This window comes from Canis aureus, chromosome 28 (genome assembly GCF_053574225.1).
Source record: "Canis aureus isolate CA01 chromosome 28, VMU_Caureus_v.1.0, whole genome shotgun sequence".
NCBI classification, from domain to species: Eukaryota; Metazoa; Chordata; class Mammalia; order Carnivora; family Canidae; genus Canis; species Canis aureus.
Genome location: NC_135638.1, coordinates 28,377,602 through 28,396,691, shown reverse-complemented (window position 1 = coordinate 28,396,691; position 19,090 = coordinate 28,377,602). Strand labels below are relative to the sequence as shown.

General features: G+C 37.2%; 1 long non-coding RNA gene across 1 annotated transcript; it reads right to left on the bottom strand.

The window, feature by feature from the left end:
* Positions 1 to 8,694: 8,694 nt before the first annotated feature.
* Positions 8,695 to 15,484, bottom strand: LOC144300583 (uncharacterized). The gene is made up of 2 exons (XR_013367330.1): positions 15,280 to 15,484; positions 8,695 to 9,126 (listed from the first exon to the last, which is right to left on the bottom strand). It is a non-coding gene; the product is annotated as an uncharacterized LOC144300583 (long non-coding RNA).
* Between the last annotated feature and the right edge of the window lie 3,606 nt (positions 15,485 to 19,090).

Sequence of the window (19,090 nt, the reverse complement as noted above, 5' to 3'; positions counted from 1 at the left end):
GATTAGACATTTTCCCAAGGAAGACATACAAATCACCAACAGGTACAGAAATGTTGCTTGATATCAGTCATCACGAGGGAAATGCAAAACAAAACCACAATATCACCTCACACTTGTTAGAATGACTAAAATCAAGAAGGTAAGAGATGACAAGTTTTAGTGAAGATACGGAGAAAAGGAAACCATTGTGCACTGTTGGTGGGAATGCAAACTGGTGCAGCCGTAATAGAGATTTCTCAGAAAATTAAATGAAAACTACCATGTGATCCAGCAATCCTACTTCTGGGTATGTATTTAAAGGAAATAAAAAAAGGATCTCCAAAAGATATCTGTACCCCTTTGTTCATTGCAGCATTTTTCGTAATAGCCAGGATATGGAAACAACCTAAGTGTTCTTCAACAGATGACTATATAAAGAATATATATATATGTAAAGTGCAACTTTATTCAGCCATGAGAAAAAAGGAAATCCTGCCATTTGTGATGACATGGATAGACTTTGAGGGGCTAGTGAATGGAGGAAATGGTGAGATGTTGGTTAAAGAGTATAAGCTTCCAGATATGGGATAGATGAGGCACTGGGGAATCTAATGGACAGCATGGAGATTATAGTTAATAAAACTGTATTTCATACTTGGAAGTTGCTAAGAGAGTAGACCTTAAATATCACTACTAGATGTGTGTCTCGGTGGCTTAGTGGTTGAGCATCTGCCTTTGGTTCAGGTCATGGTCCTGGGGTCCTGGGATCAAGTCCCGCATCAGGCTCCCTGCAGGGAGCCTGCTTCTCCCTCTGCCTATGTCTCTGTCTCTCTCTGTGTGTCTCTCATGAATAAATGAATAAAATCTTTTAAAAAATCACTACTTGAAATAAATGGAAATTATGGGAAGTTATGGAGATGCTAGCTAATAACTATGGTAGTAATTATTTCACAATATATAAATGGATCAGCTCAATGTTTTGTACCTCTTGAACAATGTTATATATCAATATCTTAATAAGTCTGGAAAAATCAAATGGGCAATTGATAAATATCAAGTCATAACAAGAGAAATTAGGTAAGATAAGTATTCATTTGTATGACATTAAGATAGCTTGACATATTCTTTTACTAATGGGAGATAGACTCACCTATAGAATTGGAAATATTCAGTCAATTGATATCTAGCATTTTACATCTATCTATAAACAAGGGAAACTTTTGTTAACTAGTGTTAACGATAATTTTTTAAAGATAAAGTGATGACTCTCATACAGATATCAAATGAATTTATATTAAAGAGTTCATACTTATTCGGTGAAACAATCCAGCCAGTGTTAAAACTGTTTTAAAGGGAAAGTAAAAAGTTAACCAATGTATCTGGAATAAAGGAATTTAATTGCAAGTGGAGATGAAGTGGCTTTCTCCCCCATGGGGGGAAGGGGAGGAGGGTGAGGAAATTCATGGAAGCACTACTGGACAAGACAGAATCAGAATGCTTATCAATATGGAAAGAGCTGTAAAATAGACCAAAGAAAGTGAATAGCTAGAATCTGACAATGCAGAAGAATGTGCTTTATGTAGACATGTACACTTTCCATTTAAGCATAATTTTTGTTTGTTATAGAATTGAAGTACTTAAAACTCTGACTAAAGCTTCCTCTCCCCTAGGAGGAGCTCACTGTGTATGCTTATTTCTCTGTGTATCACTCTAATGTATGTTTTCATAGCTGACCAATCCTCCTTTCATCTAAACATTCTTAAAATATGTTAATATGGCAAATCAGGTTTTACTCCAGTCTTGCACTCCTTGTGACCCATTTTGTTCTTTCCGTGCAGCTCCACAATTCTGGTCCAATAAATTTCCCTTGTCTCCTAGTATATTAGGTTCTTGGGGTGTTTATGGCAAGAACTCAGATAGTGGGATCTCATAGCTAGTCTGAATCTATTGCATTCCCAAGTTTTGGATAATGAGTAGTAGAAATCAGAATCTAGAGAGGGAAAGACACCAACTTTAACTCCAAAATTTTATTTGGTATATTCAAGATAGTACATGTTTAAAACAAGAGAGCTGGCATGTTTACCTCTCAGTTTAGCATCAAAGAACTATCATAGTTCCCTCATTTTCAAGCTCTTAAACCATTGAGTAGTATCAACAGAAGCTTCAGTTGATGTTCAGTTGATGTTCAGTTGTTAATGGTGTGATTAAGGTCTGAGCGTCATTGGTAGAGAAAGCTATGGAGCTTTGAGATGAAGGAGGTGGAATGACTCAGAGGGCTGGCATAATATGGGACATAACTTTCTTCCATGGTTCCTGCAAAGGAGGTGCTGAAAGGGTTTGAGTTGACATCCTCTTGGTGAGATGGTATGCAAAGGGAAAGACTATGTGAAAGCAGTGAATTGAGGATACTGGACCCGAATCCTTAAGGACACTGGGGAAGTGTAGGCATGAACCTTATAGATCCTGAGGTAAAAGCACTGAAGTGGTAATGAGTGGTTTGATGTACTAGATAGAATTAGGATTAGATGAACCTTTGAGAAATGAAGGAAAGAGAAGTGAGTTTTTCTCATGAATTTGAGGAGGATTTAAGCTCATGAATTAAATGACATAGTGGGAATGATCTTCAATATATAGCCTTTGGTGAAATTGGGTCCTTGGATACTGGGAAACTATTTTGAAGGAATGAGGCCTTTGATGTGCAAGAACCATGGGAGAGGATCTGCATTCATCCACCTGTATGACATCGGTGAGGCCTGCTTTGCATGACCCAGGACATGAGAATGAGAGAGACTTGAGTTTCATTGGTTTTTGAGGAGCACAGGGCTTTTGGCAAGTTGAGTTTAATTTCATTCAGCTTAATGATTGTCTTGTTTCCAAAGCACAATTCCATTTTCAAAGGTTAAGGACTTGTCATTATCAAGGACATATATGCAGAGTACATTTTGAGCATTATTACAATAAGGGCACAGCTTTACAAGGTGAAGTGGCTAAAAATCATCTATATGATTTGTAAAATTCAGTAGTACTACTTTAATATTTTACACTTTTTATGCTTTATCATTTCTTTATGCATAGTATACCGTGTTCTATTTATGATGGTCTGCAGTAAAAATTGGATTAATACATCACTTTGAGATTTATTTGTCATAAAATCCTCCTTTGTCAAAAGGTATTTTGTATAAATAGCACCTATCTTATTTTAATGTAGTATTAAAAGGTATTGTAACTAAAAGGAAACTCTTTCTCAAATCCCTCTTATCATTTTAAAACAAAGCTTTATACATAAGCCATTGACCCGCTCTTGTAAAAATTGCCTTGGGGAATCAGGGTACCTGATTCATAGAATTGACTATAATAGCTTCTCCAATGCCATTGTATCCTGTCAGGCAAATTCTTCTTCAGGGACTTCTCCGAATGCACATGACAGATTCAATTGTTTAAATACGTGCTTAGTGAATTTCTCAGATGCCTTTGTTGCATCGAGATTGTGTGTACCCTGACATTAAATCCTGTGTAATATGTTATCAATCTCTTACAAGAATTTATCATGAAGTTACATGGTATTTGGGGTATTCATGGTCTTCTGTGCCAGTGGTTTCCCAAACTGGGGCATTGAGTAACAAAGCTTTACATTGTGCATTTGAAGATTCATCTTGTATAAGAAAAATAATTTCTTTTGCTCATTTTCAATTCAATGTACTAAATTTCTTATTCTTTAACAAAAAGTCTTGAAGTGTTAGTTCAGTACTTCAGGGATGTCATCAAAGACCTGACGTTTTTATCTTCTTTTGATCTACTATTATTATCTGTTGGTATAGCTCTAAGCACCACAACCTTCCGTAAATAGTCTAAGAAGTAAGAAAGTGACAGAGGTATCCTGTTTTGTCCTTATGAAGTTTGGCCATTTTATTCAGGAATGGAAGTCTCCCACCAACCCACCCCTCCATCCCCTTGCCCTGACTTTCTCTTGAACCTCATTGGTCAAAATGGGAACAAAAGCCTACCCTTACACCATTGGCTGGTATGGACCAATCCTAGAGCAGAGGAAGGGCCAAAATCCAGGGCTCTACTAGCAGGGAAGAGATAGGAAAGGTGATGGTATTTGTTGGATAGGCAATAGACAATGTGCGTTGTGCATTTGACATAGGCATATGAAGAACTGGTCAAGGGCAAAATTAAGCTGAGGTAAGGTTTGTTGTAAAGAGTATAGGTATGGACATTGTAGAGGGATAATTTAGAGGCAGTGAGTAGAATTAGGGAAAGTTTGGGTTTTTAAGAGCAAAGTAATAATTATCTATCTGTATTGGGCTGTGGTGGTCAGAATCAAGGAAAAGGAAGTAATCCCATCTTTTGAAGGAAGAAATGATAGCACCTCATGAGGAAATCAATAAAAGGGTTAAGAAATGGTTCTTAAAGAGTAGAAGATGTCCCAAAGCTCTTATCCAGGTGTCTAGAAGACAAGTGTTGTCACTAACAGCCTGTGGTGGTTGAGATGAGGAGCTGATTTGGTGTAAAGGAATGAATCCAGGCTTAACACTCAATTCAACATAACCTCATTTATTGAGGATTTACCGTGTGAAAGTAGTGTGTCATACAGATTTTCAGGATATGAAAGAAAGGGTGAATATATATGACTTTCCCATTGGAGAAGAGATCGATCAATCGATGCATGATATTTAAGAACATTTTTAGCACCTGATCATGTACTAAGGTAGGCAGGTTTTAGGTGGGGGCAATCTGTGGCTATGTGCTCTCTTAATATAGTGAGATTTTAGGGGATCTGCAAAGGACTTTAGAGAAAAAACAAAGAATTCTATTATTAAGGATATATTCCTCAGTGATATGTATCCTTTTATGTCTATCTTAGAATGAAAATACTCTGTAGAGGGGAGACTTTGGAAATCTGAAGTAACTAACAACTTGGTGTAATGGGGAGTCTGGGAAGGAGAGGAAAAATTGGGAAGAGCCTGAGCAGGAGGTCATGAGGATTTTTCATCCATGCTGAGGGCAGCCCCATATTTAGGCCCATTACACCCCCTGGTATCTCATGTGTATGTGCTTCAACTGTCTAAATTCAGTGAACTCACCAAATAGTTTTCAGCTTTCCACTACATGATAGTGATCCATCTCAGAAAGAAGGTACTTGGACAATTTAACAGAAAAGAAGCCTTGATGAAAAGTATTTTTAAAGACAGAGAGAAAAACAAAAACAAAACCCAAAAAACCCTGACACTGTAATCGGATTTAGCTAAATGAGACTGGAACCTCAGGAGAAAATCCAAGACCAGCCTGGGATAAAAACAGAAATAGCATTTTTTTATTGGTGTGATAAATTTAGTAAACAAGCTCTCTGCATCATTGTGAGGAAAATCTACACTAAAAGAAATCTGTTTTGATTCTAGACATTTTTTAGAAGGTTATTTTAATTTAATTAATGAGAAATCATAGGTTAATTGCCTCCAGCTTTAATGTGAGGGTATTATGCATGCAGGCATATTTTATTTATATCTCGACTGTTTGATGTACACAATCAATTCAAAAAGGGATAATGAAGAGGTGTTCTGTCCTGTGTGGAATAATAATTAGGGACTCTAGTACAGAATATTTTTTATTAATTGTGCAGCTCAGTAAACATGTTTGACATAATACTAAGAAATACATTTGTCAAATTTTACTAATATTTTTCTTTGCTCTTTCCTTTTTTCTAGCTTTTTTTTTTTTTTTTAAATCTTTTCAGACTGACCCCATTTTCCTAAGCTAGGAGCCTCCCCCTCAAAGCCCTAACAGTTTGATTTAGAGACTTAGGACCACCTGCTAAGTTAGTTGCATTTTGAAATTCAGGAAATTATATTGGACATCTGGCTGCTGTTTCAACAAGGTTCATCTAAGTTGTTAGGGAAATGGAAATTGGATTTTTTTTTTTATAGATAGGTAGAGACTACCTCAGTTTATAATGCAGAATAAATAACATTAGTGAAATATGTATGGTCTTTTGATTATTGTGTAATTTGCTAGGCAATTTACATATGCTCCCTAGTTCCTTAGACAATGTATTTTCTTTACTAAAGATTGGGAGGCGTTATCTCAGGTCCATTCCTCCCCATGAAACACAACCATGGGTGGCTCTTTGTCCAAAGTACAAACTATGTTTTCAGAATTGTTAACTAAGCTACTTTATAATTCTTTTGCCATGCTTGGGGCATCAGCCAATTTAACAGAACAATTACCTCAGTTTTAGGAAGTGATTTAAACTCTTGAATGTTCTCTCAACCTCCTGGTGCACATTTATTGATACCTTTGTATTTGTACCTTTTTTTATGGGCAAGAGGCCTGTCTGAAAGTTTTTAGAATGCTTTTTCTTAAAAATCTGTATAGCCAGAAGCAATTTCCAAAGGCTTGGTATATGTAGCCAAAAATGTGCATGTCTTGGCTCCTCTTGCTACTTTGGCACTTGCCTCTTCTGACAACCATTTTTTACTCTTTTTTTATTTTTTTTACCAACCCCCAACCCCATCACCTCATTCAAGTCTTTTTCTGTAGTTGATTTTTCTACATTTCTCCTCTCCAAGCTTTCCATAAGGGCATCTCAGCAGGTGTAGTATATCTTGGTTAAGCCAATTACTTCTAGTTGCCACATGATGCAGAACTTCTGCTGAGCCACCAATGCCCAGGAATGATTCTTTGGCCTCAAGTAAGTCATACATGTGAGATTTATAGAGAACCATATTGTTCTAAAAATCAGATGTGAATTTTACAGCCCTGCCTCCTAATGTCCAGTTCAAATAGATCTGAGGTGAAAGTGACTATAGTAATAACATTCAAATGTTGTTACCATCTGGTGCCTGTTTGGTGGCCTATGTTATATGAGCAGGTGGTCCTTGTGTATCTTTGAGTGGCCAGCTGTCCACGTCACAAAAGCCACTGTCACATTTAGTGTTAATTGGCATCTTGGTTGTAATGATCTGTGGAGAGGCCAAACCTTGAATAGACTTCAGTATATTATCCCTCTTTGTCTTAAGAGCTCTGGGTCAAGGCTGACAAGCATTTCTCTCTGTCCTCTCTTCCTTATTTCCTACATGAAAGTCTAAAAGGGTTCCAGAATAAGCATTATCATTTGATTTATTGAAAACCAAATACACATATTGTTATGCTAGTTATTCTTAGCTGCTCTAAGACATCAACCAAGGAATCTTCAAAGAAACTTCTTGGAATTTAGAGAAGCTCAGTTATCTGTTTTGACTGTGCTGGAGATGATTTATCTACCTCCAACTTTAAATATTAGGATTTTAGAAATCCTGAAAGTAATCTTTCCTTTATAAGTTTAATTTGGGGGTGGGGGAGCTAGTTATAGGTAATGGCAACCAGAAGAACCGGATGGAAAAGAGTCTCATCTCTACAACGGATCATACAAAATTATTGTTATTTTGATCTACACAACTGGCAGTTTCATATGGTTTAACTTAATATTTCTGCTTTTCAGTTTCCATGGTTTTAAGGAAATATCTCTTTCCTTAAATGAAGTATCCCTGTATCATATATTCTTGGCCACAGAATTAGTGTTTAAAGTAAACTTGCCCAGACTGAGGTGGGTGATGTTTTCTCCATTGCATTAAGGTTGGTCATAGGGTAGTATTAACACATCTTCTAAAATGATAATACATTCTGAGTTCAAGTTACTTGCAAAGAATAAAGAATCTTCCTTGCATGAATTTTAGTTAGAATGGTAGGCTCTATTCAAACACGCACAAATGTTGACATTTAGAGTCAACTTTCACAAGCAAGCATTAATCTTTTTATCTTATTCCTATCACACAGAGAGAAAGAAAACATACCCAAGAAGTTATATAATGTTCCAGATGCAGCAGAAAATTTCTGTTTCATAGTCAACAAATTGGCTTGAAATGGTTGCATCAAAATAGCCCATAGGCAACTGTATAATCCTATCTCTATTTACTAAGCCTTCTATGGGTGCTCCATTTTTGTTTCTCTTCAGATGTCTCTAAATACCACCCAATTCTTTGTGCCACATGATATAGCTTTTGAATACTGTTTTGAATACTTCTTTGCTTCATATATATGTTTCTTATGTCTGTATCTATATTACCAGATACTTGGAGTGAGGTATTGGTATTTTAATTATTCTGATTCCTTCAAGAGCCTAGCACTGAGCCAGGTAAATAGGAAGAAACTACAAATACTAAACATTGAGCAAATGTTTGCTCAAAAGCACAAGAAACAGCAGTGAGCTTGATAAACAAATTAAACTTCCTAGGTCAGATTTGAAAAATGGAAATGAATAAAATAAGTCAATTGCACATTACATGTCTTCAAGATATTGACCTCTGTATAAAAGGTTAGGATTTTTTGTAAATTGAACCCTCGTAAGAAAAGTAAAAGTTAGACTGTCCATCTTTTATGCATTCCACTAAGAATTTTATAGTTCTGATTCAGCACTAACTGCATTAACAAATTATGTATGCTGAATTAGTCACATTACTCAAGTCCTATTCTTTTTCCTCTGCAGAATATTTGTCACACAGATATTTAAATGGAATCGGAGCTGTACATAACCATGACACAATACTTTGTCAAAAAGAGAACAAAGTTAATCAGGTTGGTGAGTAATCATAGACCTCCTTCCATATCCCATCTCATAGGCTCACAAGTAGACTATAAAAGAAGAGGTCATTATTAAGGAAACAGAATCAGAGCACCTTAGTAAAATATAGTAAAATCTTAATCATTAGTCCATGTATGGCATTTTAACTCCTTTGACAATTAAGCATTCTTTGTTATAAAAAAGAGGTTCTATTTAGTGTCTGTCAAATAGTTCTTGAAAGAAAAATAAAGTACAATATTTCAGTATGAAACAGAATGAATCATAACTGGCATGAATTAAAAAACCAAATTAAAATCAACTTCCAAATTGCCTTATTTGATTCATCAGTCTAGGGAACTTCTTGAAAAGGCAGATTGCTACTCTGGAGGCATGCAAAAGAGGAGTGTAGAATATAGTGTTTTGACTTTTGCTATTAGTCCTTTTCCTCATGATTTCCTTGTTGAGCTGAAGACTGTGGTGGTTGCTGCAGGGGTATGTTGGCCAAGAGCTTCTCAGTCAGAGGACCAATAATGTGGCAGGGATACAACCTAGGACAGTAAAGAAGGGAAGATTAGGAAGATAGTTCTGTTAGCAAGCCCAGACTGCCACACAAATGGCAGCAGAAAATGGAATGCTTGGGGAAGGGAGAGACAGTGGAAAAATATGACTTGATATTACAAAGGAAAAATGAATATATTAGGGAAAAATCTTGAGTTCTTAAAATGATGAAAAAGTTAAATAATGGAAAGAAAATAAGAAACCAATTAGGACCTCCAGAAAAAGTAATAAGTTGCATAAGAAAAAGAATCATATCATACTATTTGGGTAGGATGAACAATAGTTTTATTGTGGTCATTATTACATATACACTGCCTTAAATTTTCAACATGTAGGATATGACCCATGTATTTGTGATTGAAAACAAAATGTAAAAAAAAAAAAAAAAAAAGAAAACAAAATGTAAATGTTGTCACCTTGGCAGTATTATAGTGTTTGAAAGGACAAAAGTGGATAGAGAACTAAAAGGATGGGAAAGGACAGGAATGTTCTCATAATACAGAGTGACGAGTCAAGAGACACCTATTAGTTGATATGTAAGAAATAAAGAAGAAATTATTTACAGTTATGAAAAGCCTAAACAGATAGTGATAAAACTATTTTCAATGGATGATAGGTGAAGATCGGGGTTGGCAGTGAGCTAAATCTTTATCCATTATAGCAGAGAGTGAATGGTTAATGCATAAAATTCCAGAATTTATAAATAGGTGACAAACATACTATTTGTCAGCATGAACATAATCATCAATCATGAAAATATCAAAAACACTTTTCTGGGCAGCTCGGGTGACTCAGCGGTTTAGCGCCGCCTTCAGCTCAGGGGGTGATGCTGGGGACCTGAGATCGAGTCCCACGTGGAGCTCCCTGCATGAAGCTTGCTTCTCCCTCTGCCTGTGTCTCTGTCTCTCTCTCTCTCTCTGTGTCTCTCATGAATAAATAATTAAAATCTTAAAAAAAAAAAACACTTTTCCCTGTTGATCCCTACTAGATGAGTAAGTAGTAAATCAGATACTATTTTTTTTAAATTATGTCCTACTAAATGAAGTGGTTTTAAAATCATGTCTATGTATAATTTTAGTAAGTATTTTTAAAAAGGTATCAGAAGAATGGAAAACTCTGATTCACTGATGATATAACCATTGCACATTTATTTGCTTCTGTGGGTAGATTTAAGCTCTTTCAAGCTGGTTAGGGTGAGCTCAGCACCATGTCTTTCCTGGAAAAGCTTTCTGCGTATTTAGACCTGCATAAATTCTCCTTTCTTTCCATACAACTTCAAGAGGTCATCAGTTTTAGGACGAGAATTAAAAAAATTATTTGATAATAAATAATGTATTTATCTGATTCAAATTCAAAGGGCACAAAAGCAGATATAATGAAGTCTGAGCACTATTGAACTGATGAACATTATTTATGTTCCCAATCTACTCAATGTTAAAATTCTTATTCTTTCAGAGGCATTCAGAATTATTTTATGCACATAGAAGCCGATACTCACATATGCATGAGTACACATATGAATTTCTGAAAATCTGCTTGATTACAAGTTTTGCATCGTTGGAACTTATAATCTATTATTTAAAAAGGAAAAAAACAATATGTTCCCAGGCAATCAGAAACTCCCAACTAATTTCTCCAGTTGTTATACAGTAATTCCCCAAATATATCTGCACAATAACATACAAGAAACTAAACGTTTAATACTCAATGAACACATTAATGAGTATATTTCTGTGTACTACGCAGTGATAACGTTTACTCAAAATATGATGCAGGGTGCCTGGGTGGCTCAGTTGGTTGAGAGTCTGCCTTGGGCTCAGGTCATGACCCCAGGGTCCTGGGATCAAGTCCTGCATTGGGCTCTCTACTCATCGGGGAGTCTGTGTCTTCCTCTGCCCCTCCTCCCACCTCAAGTTCACTTGCGTGCATGCTCTCTCTCAAATAAGTAATCTTAAAAAAAAAATGATCCATGAACTAGCAGCATCACATAGCCTGAGAGCTTGTTTGAAATGCCAAATCTCGTACCCAAACCCAAATCTAGTCAATCAGAATCTGCCTGTGGCTGAGTTACCCTCTCTCAATTTACTTTATCAGGTATCAAGCTTACCTCAAACTTTTTTCTTCTGTATGGGCATTTCCCTATGTCGGGTTCACCTATTTTCTCCTTTTCCAATTTTAGGAGATATTTTTACTTAAGGTTTGGGGAAGATGATGATAATAATGCAGAAGTCGATTGGACATTGGCAGAGACTCAGTTTTATATGGAGAACACCTGAGAAATGATGGAAGTTCCCTCTGGTCTTGCCTGGAATCAGGCACCATGTTTATTGGTACTTGCATGTGGATTCATTAGAAAGGTTTCAATTTAGATAGGGAATATTGGATAAATTTTTTGGCAGTCATTACAGTGACTCTTATGAAACTGAGAGATCAGATAGCAAGACAATCAGTGCTCCTGCCACTGGCCTATAAAAAAGTCAAATAGTACGATAATATAATATGAAAACAGACCGTGCTGTTTTCATTTGTTCCCTTAGACATCAATAAATTTCAGTACTGAAAGAAATTTCCTAGGCCTTATTTTATGGCAACCAAGCACTCTTCTGAGTGGATAAGCCATAATTTAATTAAACAAACCTCTTTTGATAGACATTATTTTAAAATATTTTACTATAACAATGTTGGATAAATAATTGTACATGTCTTTTCATATGCATGGAGGTATGTCTATAGAAAAGTAGAGAGTGGTTAGGTCAAATGACATGGTCACTTGCAATTTTGATAGCATTGCTACTTTGTCTTCCACAGATATGTAATTTACACTTTACATGAGTGAACAAGGTAGTTCACAACACCTTGTTCAATAAAAGTGTGCTATTAAACTTTGGAATGTTTTCCATTCTGAACTGTGAAAAGACATTTCAGTGTAGTTTTAATTTATGTTTTTGTTATGAAAAATAAAAATATGTTCATATGTTTGATTTATGAGCCATTGACTATTGTCCTATAAACTATCTATTCTAATATTTTGCTTGTTTTTCTATTGGGTTGTTGGTCTTTTTCTTCATAATTTTTTGGAATACTTTACATTATTAGGAAGATCAGATTTTTAAATGTCATCTATTAACATTTTCCCCCAGTTTGTTATCCTTTGACTTTTCTTATGGTCTGTTTATCTCTCTCTCTCTCTCTCTCTCTCTCTCTCTCAACAGCTTTTATGATAATATTTAAATATTTCATATTGCTGAATCAATAGCTGTTTCTTTTTTTTTAAGATTTTATTTATTTATTCATGATAGTCACAGAGAGAGAGAGAGAGAGAGAGAGAGAGGCAGACACAGGCAGAGGGAGAAGCAGGCTCCATGCACTGGGAGTCCGATGCGGGATTCGATCCCGGGTCTCCAGGATCGAGCCCTGGGCCAAAGGCAGGCGCCAAACCGCTGTGCCACCCAGGGATCCCATCAATAGCTGTTTCAATTCTAACACGGTAAAAGAATTCTTACATAGCTTATTTCTTGTGCATTTGTGGTTGTATTTATTTACTTTTTAGTTTGTGATCCATTTGACTTCAACCTGTTTCAATATGTGAAGTATGGACTCAACTTACTTTTTTTCTCCTCAGAGTTTCTCAGTTATCCAAATTCTATTTACTGAATGATACATTTTTGCACAAATAACTATTCAATAATATAGATTTCCAGAAGCCATACTCAGACATCAGTATTAATATTATTTCTTAATAGAATTTAGTAAATTTTGGTGAGGCACCAAAAGAAAGGCCTAGGCCATTGGGATGTACAGCCGTATTTTTAAATTATAACAAGGAGGCTCAGTCTGCAGATGAAGGTGAGAAAATTTTGTTTTTCTTAAAGAACATGACCCAAATGATTGGCTGGAAGCTTACCCTTTATTTGGAAAAAGCAGTTGTTCTCCAGGAGAGGCTCAGTAATATATTTGCCTGGATTGGTTCCTATTGTTAAGACACAATACCAGCAAATTTATATAGTGACTAGTTACTTCTCGAATGGTGCTTTGAGCTTTCTATAGGTGAGATGAGTAGTACAAGTGTTTTCTAAATTAGGACCAGTTGCCGGGTAGATGGAGTAGCAGATTTGAGAATGTTCACAAGACTCACTAATGTGTAGGAAGCTTTCCCAAAGACCTGCCATGAAGCACTAACATTCATCCTTGGACACTTATTCCTTAGACTGGGTACCACAGTTAACTCATATTGAGGGAAAATTGGGTTTATGTACTTGTTTTCTAGCTGAAGTCCTAGCTGAGTATTATCACCATCAGTTAACATCAGGCTAATTCTCAATCCTAGCTGCATATCAACGTTCATGGGAAGCATTCAAAAATATTGATGCTTGGACCCCATCTTTGGTTAAACCACTCAAACTCAGGACCTCTGATCATGAGTCCCAGGCTTCTCTTCCTCTGTATCGTAAGCTCCTTCAGCCGAAGGAGACAGGAGAAGATGTGGGGATGAGGGAGGTGAGAAAAAAGATCTGGTCATAGAGCACCAAAGTAGTTCTAGAGACTCAGAGGGTTCCAAGAGGCGATAGAAGGGTGCTAAATAGGGCCGGGAAAGGATGCTGAAGAAAAACCTCATATTTAAGCACCTTTTCTCCCTCTATCTAGAAGGGCAAGTAGGACACTGCTACCTTGTATGTGATGGAGATAATTGCTCCTTCATGGGGCGGGGGGGCGGGGTGGGGGGCAAAGTGTAGAACAAGTATCAGACTTTTCAGAGAAAATTGCTTCCTCAAGACCTTGACCTTTCTCCATATATAGCCCTAGAATTCCTGAGAGGCTTTTGAATGCCACAGTTCCAAGGACTTGTTTGGGTTTTCTGCAGAACCTCATGCTTCTCCTTTCCTTGCAGAAAAATAATGAAATGTTGCTAATTCATAATTCACAGGCTGGAATATTTGCAAAGATTTTGGATGCTATAAACAAGGGCTTATCTTGGCTTTCCAGCTTATATTTATAAGGAAGTCTCTAAAACATTTTGCAAACAGTACTCGGGACTGAGAAAGAGTGTAAATCGTGTGATTCTTGGCAAGTCATTGCCTTGTCCTGAGGATCAACCCAAAGTTGTGTGCTGAGTAAACATTTATAACACACAATTGTAAGCGTTTAATGAGGCTGAAGTGCTTTTTGATTTTAAAAGATGGCTACTCATTAGATCTGTATCTCATTACAAAGCCATTCAGAGAAGCACGGGCTTGAGGTTGCAGCAGAACTTCTGGGCTAAGCCCTTAGTCTGGTTGGAGGAGAGTTGGGGAAGCCCTAGGTGAGATCTCAGGCAGGCTCCTTAGACTGTGCTCCAGGAGGATGTGGCTTGCAGGGGTCTCTTTCCCATTCATCTCCTATACTCACAGCTAAGCTACTCCCAATTTTTCCCTTCCCTTTCCACTCCCTGGGCAGTGGGTCCTGGGCAGTACATCTCCCACAGACACCACTCTGTGTGGTGGGGGGCTTTTCCTTCTTCTTGCTCATTACAAGTCCCACATCATTAGTCCAACAGAAAAACTGAGGAACCTTATCAGTCTTTTGAAATGCTGGAAATGGATGCATCACTGCGTCAGGGACTGGTCAAAACTGCATAGATATGGCTTTTTTTTTTTTTTTTCCCCCACTTTGCTCCAAAGCTCATGCCATGTATGGGGCTGGCAAGATGCAGCCACTTACAACGTGTGGTAAACAGCAGAGTAATGAACAGAAACAGTTTCTAAATGGAGAGGAAATCCATTTAGAAACAAAAAACAATCACATGTGAGATAATTTTTATGAGATTCCTATTTAATAATTTCCTCTCCTATTCATATGATTTCTCTTGGCAATCAGTATATAGATTCCCCCCTCCCACAATAGATTATGAAATATGAGAACAAGGATTTCTTTTTAAAAATTCTGTATCCCCACCACCAACAGGCAGCCCATCACATAGAAAGTTCTCACTAATTATCTGTTCGAGAATAAGTGAAAGACTGGGCTGGCATATTTATTTTTTGAGTTCTGAAGTCTGAATGTAGGACACTGCCATTAACCAAAAGGTCCTCCAACTCCCGGTGAGCGGGCTGAGAAAGTTAACAGAAGGCCCAGCCTGGAGAAGTTAATCAATTATAAATACTCACATTTCCACCATTCCTTGAGTGAGTACCAGGAACAGGAATTTGGCCCCAGGCACCTAATACACATGAGGGCCTTTAGTGGCTCAAGAACTTTAGGAAGTCAGGTCTTCCTCTCCCCATTTCACAGAGGGTAAAACTGAGACGGAAGGAAGAACAATTAAAGGCCATATCATTGTTACGCGACAGAACCAGAATTCAAAGAAGTTGAAAGAACTCTGGCTTGGCATTCCTCCTGCACCTGAGTTTTTAAGAGCAGCCACTGGCTTTTTTTTTTTTTTTAATTTATTTTTTTATTGGTGTTCAATTTACTAACATACAGAATAACACCCAGTGCCCGTCACCCATTCACTCCCACCCCCCCCTTTTTTTTTTTTTAAATCCTCCCTTGGAGGCCAGGAGTGGGGAGGGAAGGACTGCGAGGGCAGGGAGGGGGGCCGACAGCGCCCTCTGTTGATGCCAGTCGCCCCTCGCATCCACTCCTCCTAGCTGGTAGCTGCTGCTTTCAAGACAGCACTTAGTGAGAACCTTTGAGAAATTATACGTGGGGTGATAATCTATGGAATGTGATGTAATTATTGCTCGCTGAAGGGCTGCCCTGAGGAGTGCCAAGGGCCCATACTGAAGCAGTTTGTGAAGAGGTCTTGAACGCCGTACCAGCTGCATATCCCTGGCGTCCTCCCAAGAGCTCCTGATGGGATATTCTCCATGATTTCTAAGACCACCTGGAGTTATGAGTCCCTTGAGGACCCCCATAAGACTCATTATCATCCTTTCCTTTGCTCCGCAGGTGCCTTAACTCAGAACCGTATTTATTGTGAGATGAGAGAGTCATGCACGTGCAGGTCTTGTCTTAGGTACCCATAAAATGCTATTACTGCTGATCCCTAAATGTAAATGACACAGGAAAGCTCTTTCTTAACCACGGTAAATCTAATGTCTGTGTAAATTAGGAGCTGGATTTCTCACTAACTAACTAACATTATTACATGTTTACTTATGTCCTAACAAATGACATTTTTTTCCCCCGTGTTTTGCTTCAACAATCATTTATTTGTCTGCATTAGGTGTATTCTGCTTTGGATTTCAGAGAATCATTCCTGGACATTCTGAACCTGTATGCTTCCTCTTGAATTGCTGATACTATCTGAACCCTACCTTTTGGCTAACTCAAAATTGTTGTCAGCGTGATATTTAGAACCTGGTTTTTATGCTTTGTCTTATTACAGTAAATTCTGTTAATAGTTGGAAAATCTTTCATTTGGTTTTTCTTTCTGGAGTTAAGTTTTGAGGCAACTTTAAAAGTGTGTTCCAATGGAGACGGGAGTTGTGTTTCAAACAAGAAATAAGTCTTTGAGCTACTGGCATTCTTTTCCACGTGTCTTTTCCAACACTGGAGTATTAGAAATATTTTTGAAAATGATTGTGTAATAATAAAGGTCTATTTCTAAAAAAATTGGCACCGATGGGAAACATAGGAAATTTATGTAGAGAGAATTTGGAAATAAATATAAACTTTTCACCAAGGGCCCACAAAATAATTGGCTGAGAATGTGGTCATTTTCAGTAATATTACACTAATAATTTCTAACTTACTACACCATGTACACTTTAAATTTTTTATTAACATGAATTCATTATAGAACAAATTGCTGCAGTTAAACATTAAAAGCTATTTATTTATTTTTTTTACCAGTTCTCCTTCTTCTGTGGAAAATATGCTTCTGAATATAATGAATAAAACTAGAGGTGATTATGCAAATTTTGATGATGTCTGTGGAGTCAGTAAGTGCCATTTTCAAAGTTTTAATTCTTCGTCTTAAGGGATAGTGGGCTAGAAGAGGAAGAAAAGGGGAGAAAGCCATCTTGGCATGTCTGCTGTTTCCAAAGCATGTACTTTGCATGTTGTGTCCTCTGCAACCTTCCTCAGAGCCATTCTTTGGGGGCAGTTTCTCATCTTCCCTTGGACGGAAAGTTGGAATCCAGGCACCAAAGCCTGTTTATCTTACTATCCTCTATATCTTTATGGGATGCTTCTCTAAAAAAAATTTGATGGAGAAAGGGGAGTAATACGAATTCAAAATGAAAATGAAAGGAAATGTTAAGTTCAAAATAGTATAAATAAAACCAAATTTTACAATGGGGCTTGATGATAGTTTGCATGTCTGTGTTTTAACTGAAAATTAAAGGAAACAAGTGGTATAAATGTAATAATTGCCACTTGCCATAAAATGTTGGCCAGCACATAAAGATTAGGGGTTAGGTCTGAGCAAAGAAGAGAAATTAGAGAATACCTAAATTAGGTTCTATTTGAATTCTAGGGTCAGTGGTATTGTGGCTTAAATGCAGGGGGTTAAGTCAACTTTTGCATCTCTTCTCCATTCTGATGAAAGCCATGGCAATGTCCTCCTAAAAATGTCCTTTGAGACATAATCATTTTGCCATAAACATTTTTTGAGGGGGTCACAGGTTCCCTAAACTTCACCAGTGACCCCCTTCTGTCACCTTTTCCTGGGGCCCGAGGGTTAACATGGAAAACTTATTTAAAGGTCATCACAGAGGTCATTATCTAAAATATTGGTTAAATTTTGTTTTTTAGGAATTTTGCAAGGCCTGCAAACATAAGCAAATCTTTCATTAATACCCTAAGTATAGCAGAGTCCATGTTTAGGGATGTATACAACTGGGGGAGTAGAAAGTTATGGCAATAGTAACAGTTAATACTTTCATAGTGCTGAAGGATGGTTTCTGTGTATTACAGATGTTTTCTTATTAATCATCACAACCTCACCATGTAGGAATGTTCAGAGAAGGTTAGTAAGCTTTCTAGTCTGAGAAGAGGGAAACCAGAATTTGGATCCAAGAAGTCTGGCCCTGCAGCCTATGTTTTTTGTTATGATAGCTTTCTAGGCTGGTTTAAAACATATGTTTTGATGAACAATTAATGAATTTGCTAAATCATCTGCTATGGGTGGTTGGAATTTGGCCCTTAGCGGTGGTTCCCCCTAAAATGTTATAAATGAAGAAAATTAAAATTCAGCTACCTGAAATTTCAAAATATCTAGATGTCTTGCTGCACATGTCACTGACTGGATATTTTAGATTTCTATGAGGTGGCGGGCTTTGAGTGACATAGATGGTTATATACAATGGATGTAAAATTCCCAGGTCATCCAGTATGTGGACCAGATGGTATTCTCTTTAACAATCTCCATATGCTCCTTAATTCCTGCATAATAAACATGAAGTGGCCCTAATAAATGTTAAAATGACAGATAATTTTATAGGATATTAACAGATTTTTTAAAGTTAAGTTCAGAATTATGTCTCTTAGATATTTCTAGATTCATGGCCTGAACCCGAAAGCAAAGCCTCCACCTTAGCACTGTGAGGTACATGAAACAGTTTTCCAAGCGCACAACTCTATGAGCTCATCACCGAGATTTGGTCTGGAAGGTCTTTAGAAGGGCAGGCTATTTGTAAACTTCCTTTGTCTTAGCTGGCAATATGTAAAAAGTCCCTTTTTCATGGCTAAATGATACTTGAGAAAAGGAAACGTGGCAAATCTGGGTATATCCAGTTGGAATAAAAATGACTTCCTTATTTCTGCATAAGCACAATATACCACTGGTAGGGGAAAAAGTTACGAATTTACGAATAGACATAGAATCAGGTTATGGTGCGTTTTCTTATTCCACACTGGGAGTTAATACCCCAACCTTGTGTTTTACCTCTCTTTATAATACCTGTCATCCTTCCTTGTACTTTATATAGCTGTTCATCAACCTCTGCTATATTCTTAGCTTCTTTAGGGTGC